The sequence below is a fragment of the Lipotes vexillifer genome, unplaced genomic scaffold (assembly GCF_000442215.2).
Source record: "Lipotes vexillifer unplaced genomic scaffold, Lipotes_vexillifer_v1.1 scaffold1115, whole genome shotgun sequence".
Classification (NCBI taxonomy): Eukaryota; Metazoa; Chordata; class Mammalia; order Artiodactyla; family Lipotidae; genus Lipotes; species Lipotes vexillifer.
The window spans coordinates 721678-731007 of NW_006792080.1; positions in this window are offsets into that span (position 1 = coordinate 721678).

Sequence of the window (9330 nt, forward strand, 5' to 3'; positions counted from 1 at the left end):
CCCCCCCCACCCGCTCCGCTCTGCTCTTCTGTGGCCTTTATCCCCTCTCACGTGCCACACGCGTGTGCTCCACTCACTGCGGCTCCTGAGGGGGCCTTGGCCTCGCTGCTTACGAGTGACCCCGGGCGGAGCTCGGTCCTGGAACGTTCGGGACATGTTGCTGAGTGGGTGACCGGGGAGTGGACGTGGGCAGGCCCAGGGCCAGGGGCCCGGGTGAGGCTGCCTGGGGCCGCAGAGCTTCGGTGAACGGGATGGTGGGCGTGAGGACAGAGCCGTGCTGAGGATGGTCCTTCTATCTGCCAGGGTGAGATGGGGTCTACCCCAGACAGGGCAGGGGAGGGGCGACATTGCACGGTTGGGATACTGGGGGCCGGGGGGGCCCTGCAGGGCCATCGTGGGCCCCGTGAAGAGGGCTGTGTTCAGGGGGCATAGTGTGTGGCTGTGTGGACGCGCCCTGAGTGGGAGGGGTCTGGTCACCATGTCCATGTGTGCAGGACCTGTTAGGAGTGTGTCCAGGTGTGATTTGTGTGCGTGTGTGTCCTCATCTGTTTGAGTGTTGTGTGTCTGTGAGCATGTGTGTGTGTGTGTGACACGTCCTGTGTGTTCATGTGTGTCTGAGGGTGTGTCTCGTGGGCACGTGTGTATCTATGCATGAGCGTGTCTGGGTGTGTTTTGTGAGCGTGTGTGTGCTGGTGTCTGGGTGCTTAGTGAGTACCTGGGAGTGAGCGTGTGAGCGTGTCTTTGGGTCTGGGTGTCCAGGGTCCTGTGCGCCGGAGCATGCGTGTATAAGCGTGCGTGTAGCCCGGGCAGTGCTCTGGTTGGCTGTCCGGGGATCCACTTGTGGCCTGGGTGGGGCCCGGACCTGTCGCTGTCACAGGCGGGTGTGCAGAGCAGCCAGCACGGGGCCCTCGCTGTCAGCAGCACCACGAGCGTGGGTAACTGACGGCAGGGGACCCATCAAGCACCCCGTCTCCCGCCGTCTGTTGCTGGCTCATCCGCTGTCCTCCCACTGCCTTCACGTAATTGAAGAAAGTTTCCCCATTACCGCTGTCTCTGCCGTCACACGGTTTCTGGTTTCTTTCCTGCTCCTAAGAAGCTGACCTAATTTCCATTCTGTCATTTTCTCCCAAACTCCCACCGCATCACGTGGAGAGGTGGCCTCAGGCAGGGCTGCTCCCCTCTGGGCGGGTCTGGGGGGGACCAGGGGGCCACGAGCCACTTCTCGGCCGCGTGCCTGGATGTTGTGTCCCCGCCTGAGCCTGACAGGCTGAGCTGAGGTGCACCAGGACAGATGTCCCTCCTGTGCTTGTCCAGGTGGACTCAGGGCTGACCTGGGCATCCTGACAAGTACAGCCACCAACAAAAGCTCTTTGTTGTTCTCTGGGCAGCTCCTCCCGGGGGAACTTGGATCCTTACTGGCCCCCAGGGATGGCCTGGCCAGAGGCTTTCTCTTCCTGCTGGGGTCTGAGGTCGGCAAGCTGGTCTCCCCAGCACCTGCTGCAGCCCCTAGCTCCCCACCCTCACGTTGGCCTCTGAGCCTCTTCCTTCCTCAGGACCCTCTGTGCCCAGCAATGTGGGCAGGAAACAGGGGCCAGCATTGTCCTGGCAGGGGCTGGGCCCTGGGGACCACTGGAGTACCCGTGGTGGCCCTGAGGGGTGGCACCCGCTCAGCGCCTTGGACCCAGAAAACTGGTAGAGGCCCCGTGTGCACGGCCTCACCTCAGGGGGCCATGGGGGCACCCCTATATGCCCTGATTCCACCAGCTGGAAACTGACCTGGAGAGAGCTCAGGCCACACCCTGTTGTGGGCCCCCAGGAGGTCCTGGTGGGCAAGACCCCAGGGAGCAGGTTGCCAGTGGTTTGGGGGCATTTCTGGTGTTTAATTCAGCCTTTCCCTGACCTTCTGACCCTCGGACCCTTGGACCGTCTGCCCCCAGGGTCTCAGGTGGCTGCTGGCGTGGGCTCTGTCCTGTAGACTTCCAGCCCCTGCCTCTTCCCATGCCTGTGCCCCACACTGTCAGAACGATGCTCCTAGACCCCAGGGGGTCAGAAACTACAAGGGGACCAGCTCGGGCCGTGTCTGCTCCACTCGTGTCCCTCTGGTGCCTGGACTTCGGTCACTCTGGGAAGCACAAGGTCTGGGCCTCTGGCTCCTGCCAGGCCCAAGAGTGCCGTCCTGAGGTTCCGGACCCGGGGCCACTGGGGCTGATGTGGCGACCAGCCTGCATCTGGCCAAGGCCAGCTTTCCAGAGAAGCGACATCTGCACCCGCAGGTACCTCCCGCCCCTGGTCCCCCCACGGCCCTGGAGGAGGTGGAGGCGGCTGGAGTGGGCAGGATACTCCTCACCCCGTCCACCACCAGGCCGAGGTCACCGCAGCCGCCACACACGTGAGCCGGCCAGACAGTGCCCTCCAGCCCCACCCCTGGGACATCCGTGTCCCCAGATGCCCCCCACCCCCAACACTGGGCTTCATTTTGTCCTTGTCAACCCCTGAAGACGGCTCTTGTCAGCCACATGTCAGCCATAGGTCTGGAGGGGCCGTCTCATTTCCACATCTCTTTCCTCCAGTGTGGCCCATTGATGGATGGATCGATTGCAAAACTGGCCACAAATCCCGCCCTGCCCTGCAAGCATGCCGCTTCACAGCGGGGCTCTGCGGTTCCTCCCATGCAGCCGGGGTCTCTGTCCCAGCTCCGCATGGGGCTCGCTGAGGGGGCTGGACCAGCTGCTCTCCTGGGCTCGGACCAGCTGGCTCTACTCCTTGGGCGCTTTCTTCCAGCAGTGCCGCTGCGTGCCTTGGTGCTGCTGGTCTCTGGGCCTCAGCTTCCACATCCCTGCAGTGGGTCTCCCGGCTCAAAGTCTCCGTCCCGGTTTGCGGAGCTGGCGTGCAGCCTCCTGGGCCTCAAAGCCCCAGAGCTGTGAGCCTGAGCGCAAGGGCCCCGGAGAGCAGGTGGGGACGGATAGAGCCTGCCCCACCTGCAGCTCTGGGAGAGATTGTCTCACGCCCTCCAGATCAGCTGGGGCTTCCGACCTGCCTTAGCCCCTTCCTGAATCGTCCTCCCCCCGCCTCACTCAGATCAAGATGCTTCAGGCCCGGAAAGGTCCCCGAACTCCCAGAGCTGGTCAGAGGCCCTCCTGGGGCTCCCACAGGGCCGTGTCCCTCCCAGGGTGGCGCTCGGGGATTATTTTCATGCTGGTTTGCCAAGTGCGTGTCTTGCTCTGGACCATCAGCTCCGTGAGTGCTGGGCTGTCCGCTCCCCACGGTGCCGCCCCCGGGCCTGGTGAGTGCCTGCACGGCAGCGTTGGAGGGGCCCAGGAGATAGTTGCCAGATGGACAAATGCACTTCCAAGTGCTTCTGGTGTGGGGAGGAGCGGGGAAGGGCCGCGTCCCCCGGGCTGCTCCGGCGATCGATGGATCGTGGCTGGGCTGCGCCAGGGGCGGAGACGTCAGCCAGCTGAGAGGGGTCCTCAGGCTGGCAGGTGCTTCTCGGCTGCAGGCGCCCCCTGGCCCGGGCTGAACTGGCTGTTCCCACGGCCCCTGCTTCCTGGGCTAATTGGGGAGGCGGAGCAGGGGCCAGAGAGGGGTGCGCTGTATTCTGGGCCCAGACTCCGGACGGTGGTGAGACAGACAGCGATGCGGGGAGATTGTACACGTGTGCGCCTGGTGTGGGTCTGTGTGTCGGGTCCACCTGGCCTTGTGACTGAGCTCTGCATGTGCATTTGCACGTGTGTGTGGGCTCTTGCATCTCTGTGTGAATGCAGGCATGTGCCTGTGTATGTATTTTTTTCTGTGAGCACGAGTACATATGTGTCTTGTGTGTGTCAGTGTGTGTCTGTGTCTGAATTTGTGTGTCTCTGAGGACTTGCTTTTGTGACATGTCTGCTTGTTCCAGTGTGTACACTTATTCGTGCGGGTGTTGTTTGTGCCTTGTGGGTGTGTTTATCTGTGTGTGTGTGTATCTGGAACCGTGTGTGTGTGTGAGTGAGGCATACCTAGTGAGCAGTGATTGAAGTGTGTGTGTTTGCTTACCCCCCGCCCCCCGGTGCAGAGGCCCCGTTTCCACATGGGGATGGGGGACTGTCCCTTGGAGCTGCAGCCCAGCGACAGCCTGCACCTCTCCAGCTCCCTTGGCCCCCTCCACCCGTGGCCTCCTGATTGCCCTGCCCCTTCTCTGGGCTCCGGCCTCATCCTGGCTCACCTCCATGCGTCCCTGGCAGCCCAAGCCCACGCCTCCACCCTGGGCGTGCTCGCGGTTTCTGCAGACACCGTCAGACTGGATGGCAGGGTCCCTAGCAGACCCTTCGCTGGGGCCTTCAGGCAGCCCCTGGTCCTCGTGCCCGTGTGGGCCTGCAGGACCTGGTCTGGCAGGGTCGTCCTGCCATGGGACTCGGCCACTTCTGTGAATGAAAGAAGGCACCGCTGATGGTCGCACAGGGCAACAGGCACCAACCAGGACTGTCCCAGGAAATCGGGGACAGCCACCTGCTCTGAGTGCCCATGCAGACCCCTGCCCCACCCCGCAGGGGCCATCCTGGGGCCACGCTGACCCAGCTGGGTGGCTCTGGCCACACCTTGCCCCCTGGGGAGCCCGTTGCCCCCTCTGCACACAGTGGCCAGGAGGGGATGCGGGAGGGTGCTCTGTCCACGGAGGGCGCCCCCGCCCCTCCCTCTTGCTCACTTCGGAGCAGCTGCTCCACATCAGGTGGGATGCTGGGCGCTGGGGGAGCTGCAGGGACACCCCCGCCCTGGTGCTGCCCTCCTGGAGCTTGTGTTCCGGGGGGGGCATCGAGAGGCAGAAGGCAGATGCGAAACAGATGATAACACAGACAGACACAAAATTCCACCCGTGGGGATGCCACCAAGGGAGCCCGGCGCCGTGGGTGCCAGGAGACTTCTGGGAGGGCCCAGAGCAGGGGCGGCACGTGCTCAGGCCCAGTGAGGGGAGTCGTGGGGGAAGGTGGGCTTTGGGAGAGGGGAGGGGATGGGGCCCCTCGCAGGGCTTAGTGGGGCTCGGTGGTGCCCCTTTTCTCTTCCCGCTGTGTTGAGGAGGATGCTGTGGCGGGGGGAGGCCGAGGGGTCAGTGCAGGGGCGGGTCCTGGGGCCGGAGGGGTCAGGGGAGCACCTGGACGCCTGGCTGATCGTGCTGGGCCCAGCCACACTCTGGCTCTTTGGAGCATCCCTGGCCTGGTGTGGGGACAGGCAAGCTGGGTCCTGTCTGGGGCGGGCAGGAGATGGCCCTCGTCCAGAAGGAGAGAGAGGTGCCCCAAGGGGTCAGACTCGCTTGGCCATGAGCTGCTGGGCCGGCCCCGGGCCACGTTGTCAGCGAGGGTTGAGGGTCGAACTGCGCAGTCTTCTCTCCGGGTGTCCTGGGCGTCTTCTCGCCAGAGGTGTCATGGGAGTGGGAGGGTCCTCGCTCCCTGGGGGCAGCCCAAGCCCAGGCACATGGCGGGCAGCTGATGGGCATTTCCTCCACGACCCCGGGCTGGCTGCCAGCTCCGCAGAGGGGAGCTCCGCCTCCAGGCCAGCAGGGCCAGGCCTTCTCTGCAGCCTCAGTCCCTGGGAGGCTTTGTCCACTGGGGCCCGGCGTCTTCCGGCGGTTTGCGCCGAGTGCCTTAATTGGGCTGATGGGAAGCCCGGGCCTGAGGACGGCAGCGGCGGGCACAGGAGGGGCGCCGCCGAGAACACAGGCGGTGCTGTCAGTGGTGGGCTTTCTCCCACGGCTCTGGGCTGATGGCCCCCTTGCTCAGAGGCCTCTGGGGGTCGTGACTCCCCCTTCCCTGTGGGATGGGTGGCCTGTAGCCAACGGTTGAGTGACATGGGGTTCGGGGTTCAAAACTCCAGTCCCGTGGCCTCAGGGTGGGACGGCCCTGGGGCGATGCAGGCTCCATCACCCCTGCCGGATCGGCAGAGGCAGATGAGCCGGAACCCGTCCCTCTGTGTCTTTCTCTGGCCTCTCCCTTCCCTCACTCCCCTCCTCTGGAGGCCCCCCTGCCCCAGCACACGGCCAGCACGAGACCCCGTGAGGTCGGCTCCCAGGAAAGCTGCCAGCCAGCCCAATGCTTTTGTTGCAGAGAGGAAATAAGGAACGAACGCACAGGAGGCTTTCCCTGCCCCGCCTCTCCGTGAGCCGCCGGGGGTGCTCTGGGGAGGCCACAGTTTGGGTTTCTGTGGAACGGGGTCTTATGAGCATTACATGTAGCCTGGGCCTGGGCTTCCTCTTCCTGTGGGGTAGAGTGATAACTAGGGGCTCAACACAAAGGGTGTTAGCTTAGGGCCCCTTAGGAAGCTGAGGCCCAGGTGGGAGGCTCTCCAAGGGCCCAGGCCCCCACCCCAAACCCGGGCGCCTGCTGCCAGCTCCCAGGAGAAGGTCAGTCGGCCTCGAACCCAGACGGAAACTGTCCTTCCTTGAAAAGCCCTGCCAGGAAGCTGCAGGCACCGCAGGTGTGCCGAGGCCGTCAGCACGCGGGCCCGCGGGACAGACCTCAGGCAGGAGCAGAGCAGACGGGGCCCTTCAGTGCGGTTGCGCACAGCTGTCCTCTGCTCACAGGCACAGGCCAAGCAGGGCCCCCGCTCACGGGGCGGCACGCTGCCTGCTCCCCACCTGCCACTGTCCTGCTGAGCCATCCTGGGCGAGGGGCTGGCCTTCTGTGAGTGGGTGTGAGCACGTGCAGCGTGTGCGTATGTGTGAACCACAGCCTCGATTGGGGGAGGTCAACTGTCAAGCACAGTGTTTTAAAACGTGCTTATTAATGTGCTTATTCATTGGCTTGTTTGCTGCTTTTATGAATATTTATCAGTGTTGTTGCAGTGACATTTCCTGGGAGGAGGTGAGAATGGGAGGGGAGGACGGGATGTCAGAGGGGAGCTGACAGGCAGAGGGAGCAGAAGTGGGGGCCCCAGCCACAGCGGGGGGCGAGGAGGGAGCTGGGCTGGGGACCCCAGGAGAAGGGACAGGAGACCTGGTCCAGGACCCACCAGCATGATTCAGAAGTGGGCAAGGATGAGTCGGGACTGTGAAATTCATGTGCCTCTGTGGAGTAACAGGGTCCCGCACCATTCACGTGGATATTTATTAAACACCAGCAGTTAGCACTGGCTTGCTGTATGCCAGGCACTGTTCTGAACACTCACTGCTTTAATCCTTACAGACAACTCAGTACGAAGCGACTAGTCTCCCCATTTTACAAACAAGGAAACCAAGGCACTGGGATTGAGTTGCATGCCCAAGTCATGCAGTTGTGCACAGAGCTGGGATCTGAGCATAGTCAGCTGGTTGCAGAGCCCCAGCCCTTAACCAATGCACCATCCTTGGTGCATGCAGCGGACACTCAACAAGTGTCTGCTGAATGAATGAATGGATGGATGGATGGGTGGATGGTTGGATGGATGGATAATGGATGATGGATGGACGGATGGATAATGTATGTATGGATGATGGATGGATAACGGGTGGATGTATGGATGGATGAATGGATGGCTGGATGGATGATGTATGGATGATGTATGGGATAGATAATGGATGATGGATGGATGGGTGGGTGGATGATGGCTGGATGATGGGTGAGTGGATGGATGATGGATGGATGGATGGGTAATGGATGATGGTTGGATGGATGATGGATGGATAATGGATGATGGATGGAGAATGGATGGATGATGGATGGATGGATAATGGATGGGTGGATGGATGGATAATGGATGGGTGGATGGATGGATAATGGATGGATGGATAGATAGATGGATGATGATGGATAAAGGATGATGGATGGATGGGTGGTTGGATGGATGGATGGATGGATAGATGGATGGATGATGATGGATAAAGGATGATGGATGGATGGCTAGATGATGGACGGCTTTGAGGTCCCACGCATCCACTGCCTAATTTGCTCACTGTGTAACCCTGGCCAAGTTGACCAGCCTCTCCGTATGCCCCTTGTTACATGAGGGTGGTGGAGACATGTTTTGACATGGCAGACTGGTAGCCAGGCATGAGTTTCGTTTGGCTCACACAGTGTTTTAAACAATTTCAATGGCTTGTCAAAATTGAAAAATATGGAGATTTCATGTAAAGTTCCAGATTCCAGCTATATGTGAAAGAAGATGGTTCTCTTGCTCTGGGGGCTGCTTTCTGTCACCTGGGGCCATACCTCGCTGCAGCAAGGGGGGCTGCACCTGCCAGCTCTCCCCTGTCATGCCTGGCCTGGGTAAGCGAGTGAGACTCTGCTGTAAAGCATGTGTACCTGAGGAGGCCTTTTCTGGAAGAAGAAAGAGCAGACATTCATTGAGTGCTCCCTGTGAGGCCGACACTTTGTTTCTTCACGCCTCTGGCATGTCTGTGAGCTGGTTCCCTGTGGTCACCGAGGATGCCTGTGACACGGGTCCAGGGAACAGTGAGGGGCGTGGCCTGCCGGCACCACCCATTTTGTGGAAGGAGACACTGAGGCCCCAGGGCTTAACACGGCTTCCCCGGGATCACACTCGTGAGTGGCAGAGCTGAGTCTGCCTGGGGGCCCAGGTCGGCCTGACTCCCCCACCCCCAATATCAGCTGCCTCTGGTTAGGATGGCAGTCCCAGGCCGTCTTTGGCTCTGCATGCAGGAGTCTCTGTTCCACCATCTCCTGGAAGGCTCTGGTTTGTGCCCTGTCCTGACCCTTCGCGGCGGGAGCTCGGAAACATTTAATTGAGGTATTACACACAGGTAGCAAGTGCACATGTCTAAGTGTGCAGCTCAGAGGCTGCTCACACAGGTAGACTCTTGAACACGCCGGGGTCAACATGCAGAGCACGGCTTACAATGACCTTTGTGTTATTTTTAAACACTGTCTCCCGTCCACGGCCCAGCTAGCTCCTTGTCCCCACGATGTCCCCATCACCTTGGGGACATCCTCCAAGATACACTGTCACTCCTATTTGAGCAAAGGTGTGAGGACCTGCCTCAGGGTCAGGGCAGGTCTGGCCTCAGCGGGGCTGTCCAGGGCGGAGGATGAACAGGACCTGTGGTCTCTGACGGGGTGGCTCAGGATCATTCATTCCTTCAGTAACTTCAGCTAAACGTGGTTGTCCTTTATCTGGACTTTTAGCATCGATGTGGTCACCTCACATTGAGGAATATTAGTTGTCCTCAAAACTGTGTGTTCAAACCCTTCTGGGTAAGTATGTGTGTGACTGGGGGCCGGGTGTGTCTTCTGGAACGTAATTCCAGACGAACAGGCTGTAAGATGACAGACGGTGTGAGTGCGTTGACATCAGTGTAATGGCTGCTTTGCTTGGAAGGTCACTGAAGAGGGTTCGCAGGCAGGCGGCTGGTGGGGAGGATCTTTTTTT